The sequence below is a fragment of the Sciurus vulgaris genome (genome assembly GCF_902686455.1).
Source record: "Sciurus vulgaris genome assembly, chromosome: 2".
Classification (NCBI taxonomy): Eukaryota; Metazoa; Chordata; class Mammalia; order Rodentia; family Sciuridae; genus Sciurus; species Sciurus vulgaris.
Window position 1 is genome coordinate 23,942,416 of NC_136462.1, and position 24,923 is coordinate 23,967,338.

The 24,923-nt window shown below is 35.6% G+C and overlaps 1 protein-coding gene and 1 long non-coding RNA gene across 14 annotated transcripts in view; both read left to right on the plus strand.

Moving 5' to 3' along the window:
- CEP128 (centrosomal protein 128) overlaps positions 1-24,923 on the plus strand; it is a 418,511-nt gene that overhangs the window by 207,969 nt on the left and 185,619 nt on the right. The gene's annotated exons all lie outside the window — the stretch shown is intronic.
- Positions 22,753-24,362, plus strand: LOC306654464. The gene is made up of 3 exons (XR_013761974.1): positions 22,753-22,868; positions 23,878-24,051; positions 24,311-24,362. It is a non-coding gene; the product is annotated as an uncharacterized lncRNA (long non-coding RNA).

Sequence of the window (24,923 nt, forward strand, 5' to 3'; positions counted from 1 at the left end):
ACTCAGAGGATGTATATTATGGAATAGATAATAGTGATAAAGGTGGGGTATATTTTCTGCAATACAAAGTCTGAAGAAGATAAGAATGAGCTAGAACAAACCTAAGCTTAAAAATTGAATTCTGGTGACCTATAGAGAAAACAAAAACAAAAAAAACCTAAAAACCAGAACACATTTGGTGTGTAAATAGAGGCAAATGGAGGTGAAATTTTATGAGAACTGGCACTTTGACTTTTCTTGTTCTCTGAAACTGACATCTTGTAGGTGGGTGGTCAGTAAGGAGTTGTTGAGTGAAGTGATGAGTAAATGAACCAAGGAGCCAGTAAAGAATGAGTTGTGGGGGCAGCTAGCTCTCCTGGAAAACCACCACCACGACAACAATGAAATATTGAACCTTTCATTGCATTTTTTTATTAACAATAAAATAAATTTATAAACATTTTAATTGAAATTTCAGAAAGTGTCTCATTTTTGGATTGAGCATTTGATGGTAACTGAAAATCAGTAATTAAGTCCTCAGTGAATACCCATGTGTAAAATGTCATTTGATTGATTTTGAGTATGTGTCTTTATTTTATTGTAGACATTTAAAAATTAATTTTTAAAAAATCTCAAGATTAATTTCAGATCTTTAACTTTTCTTTTTCTAGTCTTGAATTTTACAAATAAAAGTTGGTCTCTGTGTTTATTTTGGGAATCTGTCATCAGTAGTTATAGTTGATGATAAAGCAAGTAATTTATTTAGTTAGAATTATCCTAAATTGGCCTTTAGCATATAATATGTGTATTTACATATTATTACACTAAGTATTAAACTGCTTGAGGGCCAGGATAATTTTATTCAAAGTCTTAAATGTCTTTTATTACCACAAATGCTGGGTGGGTAAATTAATGGATGGATGAATTATTCTTCATATTTGCACATGTAAATGTAGACTGTGTGTCTAGTTATAGAAATGAACAAAGTGTTAGAAGTAACAGCTGTCTTGAATTATGAACACATGGTCCATGGTACTGAGAAGAGACCTAACCAAGTATTTGAAATCAACAATACCTCACAGAACCAGTTCCGGTACCTTTTTGTAAAGCTCGCCTGACTTGTTGAGATACTCAGTTATTAAATGAAGATCACTGTTCCTCTGTTTTAAGTGTTGTGTTTCTACAAGCTAATTTCAACCCCTCTGCATTCTGTATTATGATGATGGATGATTGTATTCCTCTCTGTGTAAGTTACTCTTTGGTAAAACTTCCCAGAACACTGTGTAAAATTTCAGCAATAGCTTCCAGTTAGCTCTTCATCTGTTCTCAAGTGACCTGGCAGTCTTGCCCTTTTCTGTGAAGTGGTCTTTGTATGGTCTCCCATTGCCTCAGCCAATTAAGACCTTAAAATTAGGCTTTGAGGAACCCTGCCCATGCTTCCAGGAACATAATAGCGCCACTTTTCATTGAAGGAGATGAGAAGTATTTAAGTTTGGCCAATGAACAAAGCAGGGATAAAAACAAGTGCTAAAATCATAATTAGCCCTGAATATTTTAATGCAAAAAGGGTATCAGTTTTTGGACACTATTTCACCATTATGCTAGATTTCCCTCCATAATTTATGGTTCAAAGTTTTTTTTTTTTTTTTTTTTTCTCCTTCTTATAGAGGCAATTAAGTTACGTAGTAAGACATTTTGAAAGGGGTACTACACCCTTATTTTTGAAGCAAATAGCTTTGCCATGCTAGATTTAAGCATGGATTAAGACATTTCTGTTGCCTTAAGCCTGAATAAAATTCTAGAATTTCTTCAAAGGATCTTTCTTTGATTTGGGCAGGAGAGATGTGCAGGTTTGAGAGTGAGTGTAAGACACTTTTGTGGATTTCATACATGCATGAGAGTTGTTCTGTGGTGAATGCCCTACTTTCTATTTATAGTAGTTTGACTTCTTTAGGCTTTCTCTAAGGAGTCTGTTATTTTGTATTGAGTTGTGGCTATATTTTGCTCACCATACAATTCTAGATTGGCAATATCTTTTGTAAAGGCTAAAGGAAAAAAGAATGACCTCTCAGCTGCCAATAATAGAAGATTTTCTTCTTCCCTGTCTTTGCTTTTTTGTCAGTTTCTGAATCAGATGAGTGGCACGATTAGCAATTCTATTTCAGTAACAAAAGTATTTATAAGGAAACTGTGTGTGTGTGTGTGTGTGTGTGTGTGTGTGTGTGTGTGTGTATGTTAGTTAGGGATTGAACCCGGGCTTTGCAAATGGTAGAAAGGTGTTCTACCACTGAGCTACATACACCCCGACCCCTGACAAAAATAATGGTTAGTTATTTATTTGTGAACATTCTGTTCTATAACTATTAAGTACTTTATCTTAGACTGAGAATAGCAAAATATATTAGTGACACTAAATATTTATGTACATATAAATAAATGTATGTGATATATCCTTGAATTTTTTTTTTTTTTTAGTATTTAGAACAAATGATTGTATATGGTTTTATGTTGATTGTATTCTTAGAATGGGTCTTGGTGGATTTGTCGTCTCTCTTATTATCCAGTGTTTTGGTAGTCAACATCAGAAAATAATTACTATACCTGTTTTGGTTTACAGTAGCAATCCTACCTTCAGTACAGTGTGACTCTGGGCGTTTCTCTGTAGTGACACTTTGAGTAAAATGAGTTAGATCCTCTCTTTGTGTCTCAGGACACTCCCATTCATTGCGGAGCATTTGATTATCCTGGGTTAATACAAGTGGCACTGTCTATGCCCTGAAATAGGAAAAATGCCCTCTTGCACTTCTTTTAGAGGACTACCAGATGCCTTTCTCATAAACCAAAAACATTTTATTATACTTGTCTTCTTGTTTATGCATTTCATAAAACTATGGATGACAGGCGAGCACTGACCATATTGGCATTCCATGAGCTGCAACAGGGTATGACCTGGAAACATTCAGTTTAATTCATATTGATTCATCGCACAAAAGTTAAATATTTATCTAATTACTTAAACGTAACATTTCCCTAAATTATTAAGCAATATTCTGAAATCGTTTAACCAGAGTTATTGTATTTTGAACATAATTTCTTTATGCATTCACTTATTCCTTAATTCATCTGCTTATTCACTGTTGATTTAATTAAAGACGCGCATCATTATAGAACAGTGCTGTCCAAAAAGAAATACTTGAGATACAAACATATGCTACCTATGTACTTTTAAATTCCTTAAGGTCACATTAGTCTCAAAAGAAAGTGTGAAATTAATTTTAATAGCAAATTTACGTAATCCATTATATCCTCAATATGATCACTTCAACACGTAATCAATATGAAAATTATTAAGATATTTTAAATTCTTTTAACTTTCTGAGCTTTCAAATTCCAGTATGTATGTTAGCCTCAGAGCATATCTCAGTTTCAATAAGCCATACTTCATATACTCAATATCCATATGTGACACATGGCTAACTTATTGGACAGCATAATCCTAGAGGACCTTCTGTATTGGCCATTGTTTCATCTATCATTCTTTTCATTAGAGAATTGTCTGTAATAGGATTGCCAGGATTGTGGAGAACTCTTTGTGAGAAAGCAAATGAATAAACTGAAGCTCATATATTTTAATATTAATTCTATTTATGAAAAAAAATCTGAAATTATGGAGAACATCTTTTAAATTATAGCCTCCATACGAAATGTGAAATTGATATACAAAAATGATTTGTAAACATTCTTTGAATTTTCCAGTTTCCTATACGTTGTTTTCAAATGGTAGATAATAATACAATTATTTATGCACCTGAATGGTAGATAAAGATAACTTCAGCATATTGGAAGGAGTAACATTTCAAGGACATTTACTTTCTCTGTATTATATATATTATAATAGAGAATTCGGGTGGTTATTGCATTCAGAATTTATTGTTTAGAATGCACTGGTGTTTGGTTTAAAATTATAGAGGTGGTTCAATATTTTGATCAAATGAAGGTTATTTTCTATTCAGCCTGTTGTCAACATTGCTTAACTACTGAGTTGTCACTGTCTTAGAGTAAATTGTCTGACTGTAGTTTTTATTTTTCAAAATTCCTGAATTTGAAAGGGATTTTATTAGCTGCATAGGAAACAAATGAGAAGGAACTTAACTAGTTTCTTCATACCTGTACAATATGCCAAACATTATGTTAGATGCAATACATAATTTCACAGATAATCTTCCATTTGGGGCTGACGTTTTTATTCTTGACTTATTAATAAGGAAATTGAAACTCTTAGTTGTTAAGTAACAAGCCTTTTGATCCATGGATAATGAAGAGAATTCTTTGTAGAATGTGGCTTGGCCCGTAGTGCAGGGAATAGTTATGAATCCTTATACTTATTCAGCTATGGCTCACTCCTGTCACTTGCCATTGAGCATCTTGTAATAAACATTTTGGAAAGTAAAGTATCACATCTATCTACTCTGCCTCGACCCTTCACTGAAAAGTAAGTCCAAGGGGTCTTTACCATGGTTTGCAATATTCTTCCCTAGGAATTCTGCTCATTCTCTGGCTTCATGCATTTTCTGTCTCAACTCCAGTGTATAAGTTCTAGACACATTTTACTCTAGCCTTATTTTTGTTCCTGTAACACACCAAGCCCATTTCTGCCTCACGACACTCACTTGTGTTGTTTGACCTCCACCTTATGCCTCCTGTTTCTCCTCCTCCCCTACAGATGTGGCTTTGACCTCTTGCTCCTTTGGGTCTGAATTTAAATATTACCTCCTCAAAGAGACCAAGCCTTGCCCAATTTGAGTAGGTCTTTCTTGTGTATCTATCATTACAACCTGTTAATTATTCCAAAAGACTAATTTTATTTGCATATATGATCATCTATTTATGTACATATTGTTTTTGTTTCTCTTCAGTCTGTAAATTCCCTAAGGCCAGTGACCATTATCTGTTGCCCTTGCTGTGGCGGGTGCATAGGAACTATGTGTTAAAAACAAATATTTGCCTTTTAGTACATGAATTGCCATAATTGCATCTGAAACTGTTCATTCTAATTACATTTTCTCACTTCTTTGTTTCACCTGCTAGTAGTGCAGAAGTGTAATAAATACTAATTGGGTGACTCTCCAGTTTCATGTCCCCTGTTCCTTGACCCACAAGGATAGCTATGTAACCTTGCCGAACCTGGCCTGGTACCTCACTCCCCTTCACCACAGGGATTGTTTCAAGTGATATGATCTAGTCTGGGCCATTCTAACTCCCTCCTTGTTTGAAAAGTTCAAACTCAACATGGAAGAGAGGACCTCTTCTTTTATGTTTTGGTCACATCTTGGGAATGGAAAGTTATAAACCTTCTCTGTCAGAGAACATATTCTGTGTCAAGATAGAAAACTCTGAAAAGAAAGAAACCAACATTCAGGCGAAAACAAAGTTGTGCAAGTTAAGGGCTTACAGGTGTCAATCCCTTATTCCTGCTTATCCTTGTTTGTGCCCCTGTCCTTTTTGATCAGATATGACAATTTTATTTCCTCCTTTTTTTGGCTTCAATTGGTTAGCTTGGTTCACCCTCTCTTAAAAACAGAGTCCTGATAGATGAATGCTCCCAGTCACATCCCTAAACAAACAGCAGGTCTGTCAGGATACAGTTTTTTTTTTTTTTTTTTTTCCCTGTGCTACGTTAAAAAATATGTCTTAGTGCCCCTGCAAGATCACATTAAGCTAAGTCTGTTAAGAATAGAAATGGTGGTTCCATTTTTTCTGCTACTATGTAATCTGTGTTTAGAATTATTCCTTCAATTTTTGAAAACCTACAGAGGTGAAAAATGTATATGTGATATGTATATAGTACAAAATGGGTATTTTTATTGCTAAAATTATTGCATTTTTGTGCTGTGATACTTCTGAGTTCATCATTGAGGTTAGTTTTTAAAATGTTTTTTAAATCAGCACTTTTTTTTAGTAGTATTGAGAAGCACATATTTTATCGCTTTACTTTTGTTGAAAAGACAAGATTTTCTTTGGTCAGCATTTTTTTTTAAGTAGTATTTTAAAACAAATATTATGCAACCCTACTTTTGATAAAAAGGGAGTACTATAAGCTAATGTGAAATCATCATTATGCTAGTGTTAATGAATTGACCTTAAGAATTTGTATAGACTCCATTTGTTACCAATACTGTCCTAATATAAAAACGTGCCTGAGTGCAAGAACTGCGGGAATCGATATAACCTTCTATTTGGAGTAATGAAAATATTCTAAATATGGTTGTGGTAGTGGTCGTACAACTCTGTAAAAATACTAAAAGCATAATTACTGAATTGTATAAAACTTAGTGATAACAGCCAGGCATGGTAGCAAACCACTGTAATCCTAGTGACCTAGGAGGCTGAGGCAGGAGGATCTTGAGTTCAAACCAGTCTCAGCAAAAGCGAGGTGCTAAGCAACTCAGTGAGACCCTGTCTCTAAATAAAATACAAAATAAGGCTGGGGATGTGGCCCAATTGTTGAGTGCCCTGAGTTTAATCCCCAGTACTCCCTCCTCACCCCCCAAAATTAGTGATCACATTCCAGTCTAATTCACACCTTCAACCACATGGAAAAGTAACAGGTTTACCATTTTGACTTTATTGTTACATGACGATAAAGATTGAGTTGGTGATGGAAGTCTGAGACAATGTGACATATTAACTTAAATCAGTGATCCGTTTGATTCTGATGTCAACACCAACTAGATGTTTGCATAGAAGCATGCTTCTTGAGGTTTTTGGTCATTTTTTGATATTTAGTATGTATTCTAAAGACCTCTAATTTCTTTTTAATTAAGCATTGTGTCTTAAAAAATTCTAATTGCTTTCATAGTTTCAAAATATATAAACCTTTGGAATGGTGCCTTATCACACATGCCACCACACTCCCCCTTCTGGTGCGGAAGGCAGACATTACTAAATATAGTTTCTTCTCCATAAGTCACAACTTAAGTATCCTTCCCTAGACACTGTTGTCCTGGGTGCCTAGTACCCTTGAGTTGAACTGATCCATAAAGTTAAGTTGTTAATCACTGTAGGGAATGAGTTCTAAATGCCCTAACCAACTATCTGACACTGAAGTTACTGGCCCTTCCTTTTTTGTTTCAAGAGTTCTTTTCCTGTGTTTTCATATGTTCCTTAAAATATTGACTTCCAATTCTGCTGGTGACTATGCAAGCCCATGTATCATTCAAAGCGAGTAATGCATCTCTGCCCTTAAGAACTTACAAATTTTGTGAACCACTATGACCTACTAGATTTAACTATCATGTCTTTCTCAGTTAACCTTGACTTTGCTTCAGGTATTTTGCTTTGCTCCTGTAACTCAATAATGAAATGAAAAACAATTCAATTAAAAATGGGTAAAGGTCTGAATAGACAATTCTGCAAAGTAAATATAAAATGGCTAATGAGCACATGAAAGTGAGCACTCTAATCATCAGGGGAATGCAGATCAAAACCACAAATACCACTTCATATGTACTTGGAGAATTATAAAAAAGACAGATAATAAGGACTGCTGGAGCATATATAAAGAAATTGGAACCCTTATACAGTGTTGGCAAGAATATAAAATGGTGTAGCTACTTCGCAAAAATAGCAGCAGTGAAACATACAGTTATCTTTATAACCCAGCAACTCCATTCCTAGGTACATGCCCGAGAACAGTGAAGACATATGTCCCTACAAAAACTTGTATGTAGCTGGGTGCGGTGGGGCGGTCCTGTTATCCCATCTACTCAGGAGGCTAAGACAAGAGGATTGCTTCTTTTTGCATATTCAGTTCATTAAATAATTTTACCTGCTGTACTTTAACAGTATATTCAAAATCTGTCCCATTCTATAATCTTGGTTCAAAATCACCTTTTGCCTTGACATTATTGCACTAACCTCCTAGCTTGACTCTGTGTCTCCATCCACTCTTCTTCTGAGGCACTTATTTATTTCACATCCAGACTGAGTGACTGTTTTTTTCAACTGATAATGATGTGTGATATACAGTCATAACCCCTTTTCTGAGGTTTTGTTTACTGTAGATTCAGTTGCCTATAGTTGACCATAGTCTGGAAATGTTAAATGAAAAATTTCAGAAATAAACCATTCACATGCTTTAAATAACTTATTACAGTATATTGTTGTAATTGGTTTATTTTATTATTATTTTTAATCTTTTTTCTGTGCCTGATTTGTAAGTTAACTTTGTTATAGGTATGTATGTATAGCAAACAAACAAACAAACAACAATAACAAAAAAACCCAGTAGACCCAGTGTAGGGCTTGTTACTATCTGCTGTTTCAGGCATGCAAAGGAAGTCCTGGGGTGTATCTCCTATGGATAAAGGGCAGGTGCTGTAATTAATATTTACTCTAAAAAAAACTTATTTCACACTGTTCTGAGTGATAAACTATTAATTTACTTCATCCTCACCACTCTAGGAGGAAGAGCGCTATTACCAGTATTTAAAAATAGACAGGTTAAGTAATTTGCCCAAGGTTTCCATTTGTAAATGGTTGTTATTCTACAGGGTAGATCCAGGTACCCTTGCTGAGAGCAGTGTCTAATAACTTACTCTGGCTCCACTCTTCCTCCTTTTTGCTAACTCCCACTTAACCAGGCTCATTTTTCCTTGATCTGTTTGTCATTGTTCCTTCTGTTTAGCGAGCTTACCCCCTCTAGTTTTCCTTTTTTCAATTATTCTTGGCCCTAAGTGTCACCTTCTCACAGAAACCTTCTTCAGTAACTCCCATCTTGCTATCATATCCACATGTATTTTCTTCATTACATATATCAGTGTTTGAAATTATCCCATTAAAATTTTTGAATGATAAATGCTTCCACCCATGGCCTAATCGGACAGTGCCTGAAAAATAGTAGGAGCTCAAGAACTACTTGTTACTGTTTGAATGGCTTGTGGGAGGTTAAGATTTGAAATATTTTCAATTCATGGTTTTGGTCAATTTTCAGTGCATATGGAAGACTTTATGACCTGACTTTTCACATTTTCAAATTTTTCAGATTTTATTGTGATTATGTGTTTTATGTGTTTATGTAGTTGATATCTTTCTAATGTCATGTTGACCTTCATTTGACTTAAAGTGAGAATTGATCTTTTGATAATGATTTTTGAGTGATTGGAAAACATTGTTATTTTGCAGGGTTTAGTTCTTGTTTCCTATTTCTTGGATGTGGTTTTACTATTCTCAGGTTTTGGGTGTGGGTGGAGAGTGTGAAGGGTGGAGAGGGTAGTTCTTGACTATTGGATTCATGGAGCCTTGAAATGTGGTAGCCACAGTTAGCATGGAAAAGATAGGGGATGTTTAAGGTTCATCTATTGGAGAGCTTGACTGTTTTCTAGATCATTCATTGTTTAATACAAATGGATTCTAAAGACTGAGAAACGCTGCTGTATCTGTGTTGCATCACGTTTTGCTCCATTTACGCAGAGGCATCTTCTATTACTTTTTTACTACTTTTCCCATCTCAGAACAATAGTGCTCATATTCCAAATGACAGAAATAGCCATGTATGTGTGTGTGTTAGTGTGTATATTACTCCTTGAATTAGTGATTTTAACTATATGGACTCATGAGGAAAATTTAAAATTCCAATTGTGTATACACATCCAAAAGAATACAGAGAAGAAGATATTATATAATTAGATGTCTGAGATTTACATTTTGATAATCTCTCACCTCTGCTATATTGAAAAAGAATAAATATTCAATATATTCTTACAACTAGATTTATTTTTTCAGAATATTAAAATTGGATTCCATGTGCATAAATAATATTCAGAGAATTGGATTCTCAAACTTTTTACTACTCAGCAGAGCGAAAGAGATAAACACTAGATGCTGAAAAATAAAATGGGAAATTGCAGCATTGAATGGCTAGGCTCCAGTTGCTTTTACATAGTTTCTAATAACCAAGATTTTCCATGCAGCTGACTCTTGATTTTTTATGTGCAAATATGCTGGTTGTAGGATGATAAATGCAGTTTACATGAAATTAAAAATAAATTCACTATTACTGTTTTTAGCCTCTTTTATCCAATACTTGTAAGTGATGCTAAACAGAAGTCATTCTATTTGAAAACATTTTATGTTGTGAATGCATGCACAATAAACCTACTCCATACACCACAAGGGAGATTAAAAAATAATATTGTGTCACTGCCCTAGCATATTGTCCAGCAATGTAGATACTCACTTTAATGTTCATTTGAATGTATTATTATAGATAGTATAAAATGCTATGTACACAGATACCAGAGGCACTAAATATGACTGCATGGGTCAGGGAACTGAGAGAGAATCTTTTAGTTGAATTCTGAAGGATAAATAGAAGTTTTCTAGGTAAAAAATTAGGCCTAAGAATCAGCCTACATAAAGTCATAGTGTTCTGTAAAATCCATGTTACTCCAGGAATAGGAAGAAATTCAGGCAGGCAAAAGTAGACTGTGGTTTCCTGAGGAATGGAAGTTAATTTCATCAGATGAGAAGTGGGAGAAGAAGAACGAGAAAAGATGAATCTGTAAATGTGATTTGGTATCAGATTATGAAGAGTCTTTTATATAAGCTGCCAGATGTTTTCCAGCAAGTGAGCGTGATGATTCATTTTATTTGTAGGATAATGGGAGGAGCAGTGGAGAGTCTGCTTTGTACCTATAATGCTTCACACATAACATGCTTTCTTGATAGCTATTATATTACTATTGGTAATGAGAAGTGATGGCATTATTCAACTTGTTGGTATGTCTGTGTCTGCCCTCTGATATGAGTAGATATGAATGTTCTTTCTGCATAGATGAAGGCATTATCTGTCAAAGATAGTTCAACTTTGTGTTTTACTCACAACAGTGAACAGGCTTATGACATTTGGAAATAAACTGCAGATCCAGCCTGGGCTGGATCTAATGGGGAATGCAAAGTTCAGGAAAGTGTGCCTGTGGCCACTGAGTTGGTTATTTTCATTTAGGTTTCTAACAGTAGTATAGCTGATGTGTTTCTGACTAGGATAGTTTGACAGGCAGAACTTTAAGAATCTTTCAGTAGAGCAACTATGAAGGTGTTGATGATCACTGTGGTGTAGAGGTGCCTCTCAGTAAGGCATCTGAAGTGCCTGCCTTGGGCCTTGTTCTTAAGAGCATCCTCCCATAAGATGAGGAGGACATGAAGCCATGGATGCTTGCCTATCAACTCATAGCCACACTCTCTCCCTTTTCTAAACCATGCTCTGGGTGCTCAGGATCTGAGAATTTCCAACCAGTTGATCAGAGCCTTCATGAAGGAAGAGTTCAGGCCACTTCCCTAGGTCTTCCTCCCAAAGATAATGTGAGGACCTCTAGGTCTAAGAGCTCTCTGAGGAAATAAAAGAAGTTGACTGTGTGCCACACTGAGGCCAGAGCTGGAAGAAGCTTGGAGTGAAACAGAAGGTGGAGCCTCCATTTCTACCCCTGAAAATGTTAGAGTCAGCCTGTTGGGATATAATGGAGTAGTTTGGCAATGCAGAAGTTGAAATGATACAGAAGCTCCAATATAGAATTGTTTAGAAAACATGTATACTTCTTTTTCTTTTAATTATTCACCCTAAACTATTTGTGATGGAGGAAGATCTTAATATTGATGTTCATATTTTTAAGCTTATCTCATATCTTATATTAATTAAAAAAATTCAAATTAAAAATTTATTTCTAGAGAGGATATTGGAATTATGCTATTAGGTACTAATTCCCTAGGATGATTTTGTATAATCATTGAAATTAGGTTAGAAGGAACAAATAAATTTTATGTACTTAAGTAGAATAATATAATCAAAGCAAATTGACATTTAAATAGTTAAATAAGCCAGCGTCTTGAGGCATGTGTATGTGCGCGCACAGCGCGATACACACACGTGCGCACACACAGCGTAGTCTCATTTGTCAGTCTAAAGGGGGCATTCTTTTTTCTTCATTAGGAAGGAAAAGGGCAAGTAATAAATAACTAATTTAGAGTAGTTACAGGAAAGGTCTCCTAAGTAGATTATTCATTTTATATTGCCTCGGTTTGCCATTTAACCCAATCTGTAGAAACAATGTGAAACATTTCTTTAGAGCAGAAAGCAAACAAAATTAGTTTGCTTCTCATGCCAAAAGAGCTGGTTTATTTTTAGCTGCCATGTTTTATTTCTCTGAAGTGGATGGATGTTCATTATATTTGGTGAGTTATCAAGATTTACTGTAATGCTCCAGAGTATGCAAGTTAATGATTTCAGCCTATTTTTTTTCGTATTACTGTAAAAGAAACTATTGGACAGTTTCGATATCAGATGGTTTATTTCCAAAATCATATTATGTTATTGAAATTGTTCTGGGTAAATGTTTTGTTGGAGTTTGCACATTGTCAGTTCTTGTTATTCGAAATCACTTTTGATTTTCTTTTGTTCTGTTCAAGAAAATATTCAATTAAAGTCAGTAGAATGTGTATGCTATAAAATTACTGACTAGTTGTAGACCATTTGGACAGGTTGATGTATGAATTCAACCACAATGGGTTAACAATGTTTTTTTTTCTTAAGGATAACTTTAAATTGTAAGTGACTAAGTTTAGTTTATATTTTGTAATATAGTATTTATTTAAACAAAATAAATGTATTCCTTTAATATTTATAATTCTCCAAAACAACTCATAGAAAAGTCTAATAAATTAAGTCTTGGGATATTAACAGTTTACTGTTTTTTTCCCCACTGTATATTTTTATTATTGTTTTGATAGGTGATTTAGAGATTGGAACAAATTCAATTGACATGAAAATAGATAGAAATAACTATATTTTGTTTCTTTTCTGAGTGGTTAATCAGGATATTTTAGCTTCTCTCTTCTCTTCAATATAATAAACTGATCCCAAACTGCAATTTTGGGATCTCCCATGAGAAAACAAAGTCAATGAAATCTATTGTCTAGTAAAACAATTTATCAAGTAAGGCAGATATGAATACCACAAAAACTGTTTATCCTCTGTATAAAACACTTTGGTAATGGGAATGATGTTTTCACCAACTGAAGGCCTGATCTCATCTTTCTAAGATTGTCCATAACTGACCTTAACAAAATTTTGTGTGTGTGTGTGTGTGTGTGTGTGTGTGTGTGTGTGGTGCTGGGGCTTAGAACCCAGGGCCTTGTGCATGTGAGGCAAGCACCCTACCAACTGAGCTCTATCCCCAGCCCCAATAGCTGTCTTTTCAAATAGCTATAGAATATATGTTTCTGACCAGACATGCTCAGAGCTCAAAAATAATTATTAGTTCACAACGAAATGCTGTGCTGGCTATTTTCAAAATATGTTTTAGCAATAGCATTCCATCGTTTGGGGCTATTATTCTTAATTTTTCTCCTAGAGTTTTTATTTGCCATATTGCCCTGCAGTACAAAATAGTAACAAGATAGACTACTCATTTACAATTTCTTTTGCAAATTATCAATACTGTTGATAATAAGAAACAGACTTTCAGAAAAACATTCTAGTTGATAAAATGGAAATCCCCATTCATTTACTGATTAAAGGATATAATAACTAGGTATACCTAGTCATAATAAAGAAATCTCAAAAGCCACAGAGGAAAATAAAATAGACATTTTCATATATTGCACAGGGGAAAACAAAATGATACAGCTTCTTTGAAGGTGACTTTGCATCTAGTTAATTTTCATAAGCATTTCCTGTTTGAATCCTCCTTTTAGAAATCTATGTCAAAGACTCTTGGGAAACAATACAAACAGCACAATAAATATGACTACTTATTGAAACACTATTATTTTAACTGGGAAATTCTAGAAATAACACAGATGTATATCATTAGGAGACTTGATAAAAGAATATCTAGTGATGTGCTACAGTATAAAGGAATGCAAGTATCTCCATAAACAAAGGCAATTAATTTCTAGGGTGTACTCTAAGAAAAAGGCATTTATATATGTGAAAATGGGAGGGTACTGTAATATATAGCTATTGAATTTGTTTTTAAATTTATTTTTAACTAATAAACACTTAGAATTGTATATATTTATGAGATACTATATGATATTTTAGAACATTATAAAATTATTTTACCCACAATGGAGGGATAACAAAATACCTTCTTTTGTAGGTTTGACTTAATGCATGTGATATATTGTGTAATTTTGAAACATAATTAATGTTAAACAGAAGAATTTCAAACCTGTTTACCCAACTAATGGCATAACCACCTGAAAGGAACTTATCTAATATCTTTAAAAAAACATGGTACTTGGATGACTATATATTTTTGATGGTTTATGCCTTAATTTCAAAAAGGATTGTAAAAATCTTTAATAACTTTAAAAAATCTCATTTTGGCTTTGATATTGATGATATTTTGAAACTAGTATGTGTATCTCGAGAAATAAACCCAATGATTAATTATATAGGTGTTAGTGAAAACTGAGATTTATAATACAATTTACAGATAGATTGTTGAGTTTAAGTAAAAATCTAGTAACACTAAATATGAGTTGGATCTGTATGACCTTAGTTTGTCTTTTATGTTTTAAAACAAAGATTTGGTGGTATTAAGTGCAAAACGTTTCAGAACAGAGATCAGTTCATTAACAACGAGCATCCATAGTACCCAGATTGTGGTATTTATATAGCATTTGCCACTTGAAAAAACCAGAACTACTGAGAAAATTGACTGATATCAATCATGGGGAAGACTTTATATTGGCAAGCCTGGGAAATGTTATTTTCAAAAATCAAGGTTGCAGCTTGGTCTGGTAGTGCATGCCTGTAATCCCAGTGACTCAGGAGGCTGAGGCAGGAGACTCTCAAGTTCAAAGCCAGCCTCAGCAACTTAGCAAGGCCTTAAGCAACTCAGGGAAACCCTGTATCTAAACAAAATATAAAAAAGGACTGCAGATGTGGCTCAGTGGTTAAGTGCCTCTTGTACAAAAAAAAAAAAAAAAAAAAAAAAAAGCAAGGATGTTATAAAACAGTCTTATTTTTCTCTGGGAGCTCCAACAGGGGCCAGTGGGAAGCCCAGCAGATAAACCAACTTGACCAAAACAACTCTACAAATTCTCAGAAAATTAGACTGCCTTTGGAATCACAGTCTAATTTCATATATTTCAGAGTCTGAACTGGACAGTGAGGAAGGGTAACAGTAAGGCTATATAGTCAGGGGCACATGCATACATGGAAATTGATATGTCATGCTTGAGCATATATGATGTCAAGGGCAAATGGATATATAGGGAAAATGTGATTTCCTTAGTTTGGGCTATAATTTTTCCCCTTGAATGTTGAACCATTGGTTAATTATACCTTGTTTAGTGCCTCCTATAATTCTAGGCTATATTTTTAGAACTAGAAATATTATAGTGAATGAAATGTACAAAAATTCCTGCAGCTGTGTTGCTTATTTTCTATTGGCAGGATACAGACAATTAACAAACAAACAAGTAAATTATGGAGTATATTGGAAGTTAATCATTGCCATGTAGAAAAAAGCAGAGCCAAGAGCATTAGGGGACTAAGGAATGCCGATGAAGGCAAAGTATGATTTCTCATAAGATCAGAGGATACTCTGTTGAGGAAGTGCCCCTGGAGCAAAGAATGAAAGAGAACTACTGATGGTTATACTGGGAGAACAACAACCTGGCCAGAGAGAGGCACCAGTGCTGAGGAACGGAGGTAGCAGTGTATCCTGCATGTTTTAGAAACAACAAGGTTGCCAGTGTGACTGGAGCAGAGGAATTGTGGGGTTTGGGAGGAAGGAAGGTCTCAAGCCTAATGGCAAAACTTTTGGTCTGAAGAGTTGAAACAATGAAATTTCCAAGTCTGTGATGAAAAGACTGAGGGAGCAGGGAAGGAAGTTAGCAGGAAAAAAGCGAGGTCTATATTGGACCTAGTTTAAAATTTCAAGTATTTCCCTTCAGTCTGTCTTGGTCCCAGAGAACTTACTGTCTCAGATAACCTTCTTGACATGTAGGGAGAGAATGGCAAAAGCATCTTTGAGACAGAAGAGAAAGCCTGTTCCCCTGGGTTCTCTGCCACTTATGGATACCCATTGCACCCCACTCCCCCTGCCCTAATTTGCTTTTTCCCTGCCTTGCTGATGGATTTTCATGGCTGGAGTCTGCAGCTGGTGTAATGTGGCATGTGATACCTACTATCTTTTGTCTGGGTAGTTCTTCCCTCTTTCCCTGGCCAACTTGATCTCCCCTCCTGTCCCAACCCCATCCTTAAGTCCTCTGAGACCTGGATATGCGTCCAGTTTGATTCCACAGAGCAATCTATTCTGTTATCTCCCTGAAGATTTATGGCCAGCTCTCAGGTAGGTGTCCCAGCCAAACTTTAGCTGCCTCTGCTTCCCCATTAAACTACACTGGTCCCAAAGGTCAGTCTGCCTATTGGGTCCTCCTCCTTCCTGCCTAGGCTCTTCTACCAAGGTGATATGGCCTTGTCATCCAGGGCTGCCTGAGAGGCGGTTTGGAACGAGGGCTAAGAAGCTAGAACCTTGACCTGCCCTCAGTTTATCCTTGCTACTCAGATGAGCTGCTTCTCTGGGAAGAGCACACAGAAGGGAAAAATCAATCCCCCTGCAAGATAGTCTTGCTCTGTTTTCTCTGAACCCTTTTTTTGAGAAATGAAAGGATTAGACTCTCTTGTATGTCATATCTCACACCTGTTTGGGTGTTCCTTGCAGTATAGTTGTTGAGGTATTTTTTTGCAGCATAGCTATAATTGTTCATTATATCATAACTACATTATAGTCAGCTAAGGAAGCATGTCCCTTGATTTGTTAAAATGAGGTATCAGACAACCAGTATTTTTCTCAAGTTCATAACCTGTTTTGCTGCACAGATACTATTTTGCATGTCATAAACTGCACATTACTTTATCTTTAAATCCTCGTATCATAAAATCCTACATTACTAATCCAAACCAAAACCCTTTGTTTCTAATTGTAACCTCCACTCTGATATATGCTTGAAATGGCTAAAACAACATACTTTGAAAGATAAAAATTTAAAAACACATTTAAAAACATTTAAGCTTAATATGGTATATGAAATATCAAGGCTTTTTTATAAAAATTATTTATTTTTAAATTTTTTAAAGACTGCATTTTGATTCATTGTACATAAATTTCATTTCTATGGTTGTGCACAATGTAGATTCATACCTTTCATGTAATCATACATGCACATAGGGTAATGATATGTGTCTCATTCCAATGCCAGATGATGATGCTAACTTATGATGTTCCAATGGTTGTGCTTTGTGGTTTATTATTTTGGTAGATGCATATAATTTTTCTGTTTGTCCATTTTCCACCATTCCTGTTTCTATTTATGGTTTAGTCTTCTGTTCTCGATAATTACCCATTGTGATGCCCATCTTCTTTTTCACTTATCCCAAAAGCCCTGCATCATGAGTAAGAAAATAAGGAGGTGTGGGCTTTATCACAGAGTTGGGGTGAAACATGAAATACATTCTTTCTGCAGCATTACTTTGGCAGTGCTTCAAAAGATTAAGCTAAGAGAAGCTGGAATGACATTTTGATTTTTTGTTTCAATAAAATTTCATTTCTACAAAAGAGAAAATGAAGAATTATAACATTCTTAAATGTCATTGATGCTTTAATATATTTACTTTTTTCATGATGGGGTTTGGGTAATATAAAGATATGTTACTACTAATCTTAGAAATCAACTTTATTATAAATTCCTCATATCTACCAAAAACAAATATGCATTAAAAAGACTAGGCAGCATTCAAATGATTCTCTTCTTGTTTGAGATGTGTTAGATAAGCAATGATTAGTTTGTATGGTCTACCATTTTTCATAGACTTTTGAGTTCTGTAATAGGAACTGTTAATTATCCCTGCTGTATGCTACAGGGTAAGTTGACCTCTTGAGCTTCTGTATTCTAAATATCTCTAAAATGAACATGGTACTGACTTCATAAGGTGATCACTCTCTCAGTATTGATTTAAATTATTTCATATCCTTTTCATGCCACTTGGCACATGGTTGGCATCTTCCCTATTTAAGAACAAACAATATAGTTCTTGATATTATTTGTTATAACTGATAGCATTTGAACATTTAGATCAGTGTTTCTTAAGTATAGATCTCTCTAGTCCTACTAAAAGTGTACAAAATGTTCAAAATTAAAAGTTCATTGAGAATATGGTATTCCACAAAACAACATACAACCTGAAATAAACTAGTTTTAAATTTGAAAAAAAAAGTTCTATAAAACATTTTTAGAAATGGTTAATAGTCACAGTTTCAAAGTTGAAGAATCATTGTCCTTGACTGTGTGCTACTGAATATTTTATAGATTCATAGCCAGGCTTAAAAGTGTCAAAGAAAAATTCCTGAAGAATTTAGACCTGCATTTCTTGTGAGCTAGTTTACATATTATCTACATATGTATTTGCCCCTCCCACACAAATACACATTCATGTTCAAAGGGTAACGATGGCTCCTACAGTGTCCAAGTGTTTGATTTTCAACTTTTATCATATCAACCGTTTGTTCAGTGAGTCTTCTTATAATCTTCACTAAATTTCTGGTTAAATAAACTTCTGGTTAAATAAAATAAAAGCAAAGATAAAGAAGATAGATTTAACATCCCTTTACATTTTGAGGTAAACAGATGGAACAGATGTTATAGTTTAGTTTCCTCTATATGTCTATTTTAAATTGTTAGCCTGTTTTCTATTCAGCATTTTCCAAGTTAGCTCGAGTTATTAAACATAAAATATACATACAGACAATAAAGAAATTGGTTATGCTTTCTTTTTTTTAAAAATCAAGTTAGGTAAATAAGGTTTCTTAAATGTATTTTTAACATGTAATAAGTTTAGTGAGTAAAAAGTAGGCAACTTAGTATTTCATTAAAGATCTCTCATCTTGAATATTCCAAAAGATATGTTTGAAGTACTCAATTGAATTGATGTTAGATAGAGTTTGGGATATATAATTATGGCATGAAAATATAAAATCCATTACCTACTCTTCATTACCTCTAAATTCTTTTTAGTGTGCAAGGAGAGCAACCATTGCACTTCCAGTTCATCATTAAGATATGTTTGAGATATGTTTTATAATAAAGCTAAAATAAGAGAAGGAAACATTTTATCTCATTGAGGTCAGATTGATATATAAAGTTCCTTATGTCTAATGTTTAGAAACATTTTACTTGTTAAATTTCATGTACTAGCATTTTGTACTTTGATATAGTTTAAACTACTAATAACAAACAGTAAGATTTCAGTAGAATTCAGATGTGCACAGCTCAAGGAGGAGCGTTGCACAGGAAGACCATTCTTCTATCTTTGCCCCAAGCATTAACTCCTACTTGCTGGAAACTTGTTTCTTTGATTATCCTCACTCTTGTGTGTGTCTTCATAGCCATGTTCTGCAATACTTCCATTTCCTTCAGTATATCAATATCTGCCCTGTCCAAATAAGTAGCCAACACAACCAACCAACCCTTTCTATACCATCTAGGTACTGGTTTTTTTTTTTTTTTTCTTTTCTTTTTTTAAGGTGAAGTTCTCTAAAAAATAATCTGCTCTGTTTTTTTTTCTAACCTCTACTGTTCTTTTTTAACCTGCTGTAATCTTATTTCTTACTTTTATTTTTTATGAACCACTCTAAGATCAATAATGATTGAGTACCTAATTATCAAATACAATGGCGACTTTTATCCCCTTATTGTATCTCTCTGTAACACTTGATACTGATGGCTTCTCTCTTTTCATGGAACTCCCTTGTTACCACTTTTCTTTGCTTTCTAATTTTACTGCTAAACATCTCTTATGCTCCTTTATCAGTTTGTTTTACTCTACTGGTTCCTTAAAGTTTGTTGTTTCCAAATACTGACTCTAGGCCCTCTTTTCTTACCTTAGCTGCTTGCTGGAGACTTAAACTACTCTCATAGTTTCTATGTCATCCAAATGTTTATAATCTCTAGCTGAAAACTTATCCTCAGGACTCAGATTTGGCTATTTTACTCTATTTTAATTATATGTTTGTTTGGGTGTTGTTTTAGTCTGCTCTTTGGCTGCTGTAACTTAATGATCCAACCAGAATGATTGTAGAGGAGGAAAAGTTTATTTGAGGGCTCATGGTTTCAGAGGTCTCATACCGTAGACACCTGACTACATTTCTTTAGGCTCAAGGTGATGCGGAACACCATGGTGGAAGAGTTTGGTGGAGCAAAGCAGCTCACATGATGATCAGGAAGCAAAGAGAGAGAGGGATTCCAGATACATACCCCAAAGACAGCCCCCAATGCCCCACCTCCTCCAACCACACCCTGCCTACTTTCATTTATGACTCAGTCAGCCTCATCAAGTCCACTAATTCACCAATTGGGTTAAGACTGTCACAACCTGATCATTTCTCCTTTAAATGAAAGAGAATTTGCTGGGGTATATTTGTATACATACATAGTGTAATTTTGTCAAATTCATTCTGCAGTTCCTCCCTTTTCCATCCCTCCTCATTCCCCCTCAGTCTCCTTCCTCTGCTCCACTGATCTTCCATTTTAGTGAGATCTAACCCACTCCCCCACCACAACTTTTTTTTCCCATTATTTTGCTCTTGACTTCCACATATGAGAGAACACATTTGACCCTTGACTTTCTGAGTCTGTCTTATTTCATTTAACCTGATGTTCTCCTATTCCATTCTTTTACTGACAAATGTCATAATTTCATCCTTCTTTAAGTCTCAATAAACTTCCATTGTGTGTACATACCATGCTTTCTTAATCCATTTATCTGATGATGGCCACCTGCACAGGTCTCCCAGCTTGTTTTTTTAAATTAAAAAAATTTTTTTGAGATGTCAATGGACCTTTATTTTAGTTATTTATTTGTGATGCTGAGGATCAAACTCAGTGCCTCACAAATCTAGGCAAGTGCTCTTCCACTGAGCCACAACCCCAGCCCCCTAACTTGTTTTTTGTGAATTTTGCTGTTATAAACATTGATGTGACCATATAATTATAGTATGCTAATTTTATCAGTATTTCTTTTTTAAGGTTTTAGACTTGTATTTGTTTTGGCAAGGCAAAACAGTATTTCAACCAAATCATTAGTTCAGTTATACATTGCAATATAGCTTACAGATAACATGATTTTTGAGTGAGTAGTTATGTTCTAAATTTCAAACTGATTTATTGCTTCATTTAAACATATTACTAAATATCTGTGTTAATCAGCTTTTTGTTGGTGTGCCCAAAACACCTGACATGAACAACTTAATAGAAGAAAGATTTATTTTGTTTCAGTTTCAGAGATTGTAGTTTATGGTTGACTGACTCCATGGCTTTTGGCCTAAGGTGAGGTAGACATCATGGCAGATGTGGCAGTAGGGAAGCAGAGAGAGGGAGAAAAATGGGGTTAGGACCGTGGATAAGACATAGTCACTAATGGCATACCTAAGGACCTACTCCCTTCTCCTAGGCCCCACCTCCTGTAGCTTCTACTGCCTCCCAGTAGTCCATTCAAATTATGAATCCGTCAATGAATTAATCCCGAGTCCCACCATTGATCATCATTATTTTGGGGAGCAAGCTCTTACAGCCCGACCAGCGGGACGAAAGACACATACACTTCAGAGGTTCATGAAGCAGCTTCCCCTTTATTCACATAACACCTTCAATATATAAGCAGTCTCATGCATAAGCAATTGTAACCAGATATGTCCATCCAATCCTGTTAAAGGTCAAGCGATCACTCGCTCGAGCATACATGTAAAGTATATCTGTCCACGCGCTAGGTGGCTGAATTGATTATCATACAGCCAATTGTAAACACTTCCTGCCTTTCTCCAGGCATAATCAGGACGCCGTTTGCTCTCTGCCAGTCGCCATCTTTAGATGCAGGTTGCGTAACCCTGGGCCCCGGGTCTCGCCCGCCACAACTCCCCCTTTCTGTTTATAAAAGGGACCGTGCCTGTCTTAGGTTGTCCACGGCAGAGCAACATCCTTACCCATCATTGGACAATGAGGCTCTAGCACTCATTTCCTGTCTTAGGTTGGTATGAGCTCCCCATGAATCTTACGGGTCATTGGCTACCGGTCCAGCATATTTAACCAGACTTGGGGGGATGGGCCAGCATCAATTGCGATGAGAGCTTGGCGAATAATGGCTGTTTCTCTGTGCCAATGTATATGCATTTTGTATATGCACAGGACAGAAACAACACACAAAAGACCTCCCCTGGACAAAAACCCAACCCATTCTTTTCCCCATAGAACAGCGGACTGCAGAAATGTAGCCAAATGTTGTAAAATTAGGAGGATATAGAATAAAGGAGTTGGTAAGGGGTACAGGATAGGGCCACATCTTCACTATCCCCCATAGTTCACTCGAGTCTCCTCCATTAACTTGGCGATAATTCGCCAGCACCGTCAGTGGGAGAAGCCTCCTCATCTTCTTTTGGGTCTCTGTTGAGGCCTTGACCAATCTCTCCGGCACCCAAATTGACGATTGTGCATCCTGTGGGAAAACACAGACAGACCCTCGGGTCCAGAGTAACACCGGATCTGGGCCTTTCCATTGTCCTGATAGAATGTCCTTCCAGAGCACTTGAGGTAGATGCTTTTTATTAGGCTTTGAATGACGGTCAGCAGCCGATTGGCCCTCAGAATCAAGATTTTAAAAACTTAAAATGAATAAGACAACAGACAGTTTGTCTTTTGGGGATCTGAATGATGCCCCTATTCCCCCTTTTTGTTTATAAAGCATGTTTTTAAGCATTAAATGGGCATGCTCAACAGTGCTTTGTCCAGTAGGATTATAGGGAATTCCTGTGACATGTTGAATACCAAAGGTGGAACAAAATTGTTTAAAGGCCTGGGATGTATATCCAGGACTATTATCTGTTTTAATTTGTTTGGGAACTCCTAGGATGGAGAAAGAGTGTAAACAGTGTGTTATTACATCTTTGGTTTTTTCTCCAGTAAGAGCAAAGGCCATAATAAATCCTGAAAAGGTATTAATAGACACATGAATGAATTGTAGTTTTCCAAATTCTGAATAATGAGTTATATCCATTTGCCAAATATGATTGGGCTGAAGCCCTTTTGGATTTACTCCTAACGAGGGGTTAGGAATAAGTGTAACACATTTAGCATAAGACTTGACTATGTCCCGAGCTGTTGCCTTAGTAATTTTATAGCGTGTGCATAGAGTGGAAGCATTTACGTGAAATTTGGAATGAAAAGTTTTTGCATTTTCAAGCGTATTAAAGATGTGTGTGTCTCTGGTGGCCATGTCTGTTAAATCATTGTGTAAACTAAAACGACCTGGAAGGCCAGTATGAGCCTGAACATGCCCAATAAAAGAAGGATTTTTTCTGTCCCAAATGTTTTTGTAAACTTTGCAAATATTTAGTAATAGTGGAGGTGAGGGAAATCAGACCAGTTAATTCTAAATTTTGAACAGCATTAACAACATATTTGCTATCAGAGAATAGGTTAAAAGGCTCATGGTGGGTTTTGAATACTTCTGTAGCTACCAATAGTTCCGTTTGTTGTGCGGATAGAGTATTAAACAACAATGTTTCTGTAACATTATCTATAGTAATAGCACCCGTACCATTTTTTGATCCATCAGTAAATATAAGGGTAGCTCCTGTAATAGGTTCTTTTCGGGTGACTTTAGGAAAAATTATAGAATGTTGACTCCAAAATTGGAGAAGAGGATCAGATGGCAAATGATTGTCAAACACAGCAGAAGTACTAGTAAAGACTACAGCCCATGAATTTGAATTATTAAAAAGATATTGTATCTGATCAGTAGTATATGGAGTAGTGATAGTTGAGGGATGTGATCCAAAGGTGGAAAGGGATACTTTTAACACCTTAAGGATTAATTCTGCCACAGATTCAGTAAACAAGGCTAAGACCTTGTTAGGGGCATAATTCATGTGAACCCATAGAATAGGACCCTTTTGCCAAAACACTCCTGTGGGTAACTTATTTGTGGCCAAGACAATGAATGATAAAGGCTTAGTTAGGTCAATACGATCAAGGTGAGCCTTTTCCATAGCTGTTTCAACAAGCTTGAGAGCTGTTCGAGCCTTAGGGGTAAGCACTCGCTTAGAAAGAGGGTCAGAATCACCTTTAAGAATATCAAACAGGGGGCCCAAACTTGAGGTGGGTAAATGAAGGTAAGGTCTAATCCAATAAATATCACCCTAAAGTTTTTGAAAATCATTTAAAGTTCTAAGTTCGTCCACCCGAATGGCAACTTTTATGGGTTTAACCATAGTTGCATTTATGATAGATCCCAAGAAGTTTTTGGTGTCTGTGATTTGTACTTTTTAATGGCAATGTTAAGCCCCATCTTTCAAGTGACTGTAGTAAGGAATTTTAACATTGCTCTGAGACAGGTTTTTCCTTATGAGCTAGCACAATATCATCCATATAAGGATAGATTAAAAGTTGAGGGTTAATTTGTTGATACACACCAGGGTGGAAATTAATCTGATTACCTTGCCCTTCATACAGTCCTTGGCCTGTCAGCATGTTTAGATTCCATTGAGGATTGCCCGCAACTGCATTACGTCGGGCAGTATCAGAACATAACTCCTGGTTAGCCACCTTCCATTTAATATGGGTGCGCTTTTGTAAGTCTGATCTGCCTGTTGAAGTGGCCAGGCTTTTGGCCATTCTGTAATTTTGATAATACTTTTGTCAGCCCCAGTATCTAATAAGCCCTCAAAACTTTTGCCTTCTATCACTAACTTTGTCATGGGCCTATCTTTTAAACCCCATTGACATGACCATATTTTGGACAGTAGAACCTAACCCTTTATTTCCCCTAATAATATTTTTTGATGGATATTGATCATGGCAACTGGGTAAGACCAACAATTGTGCTA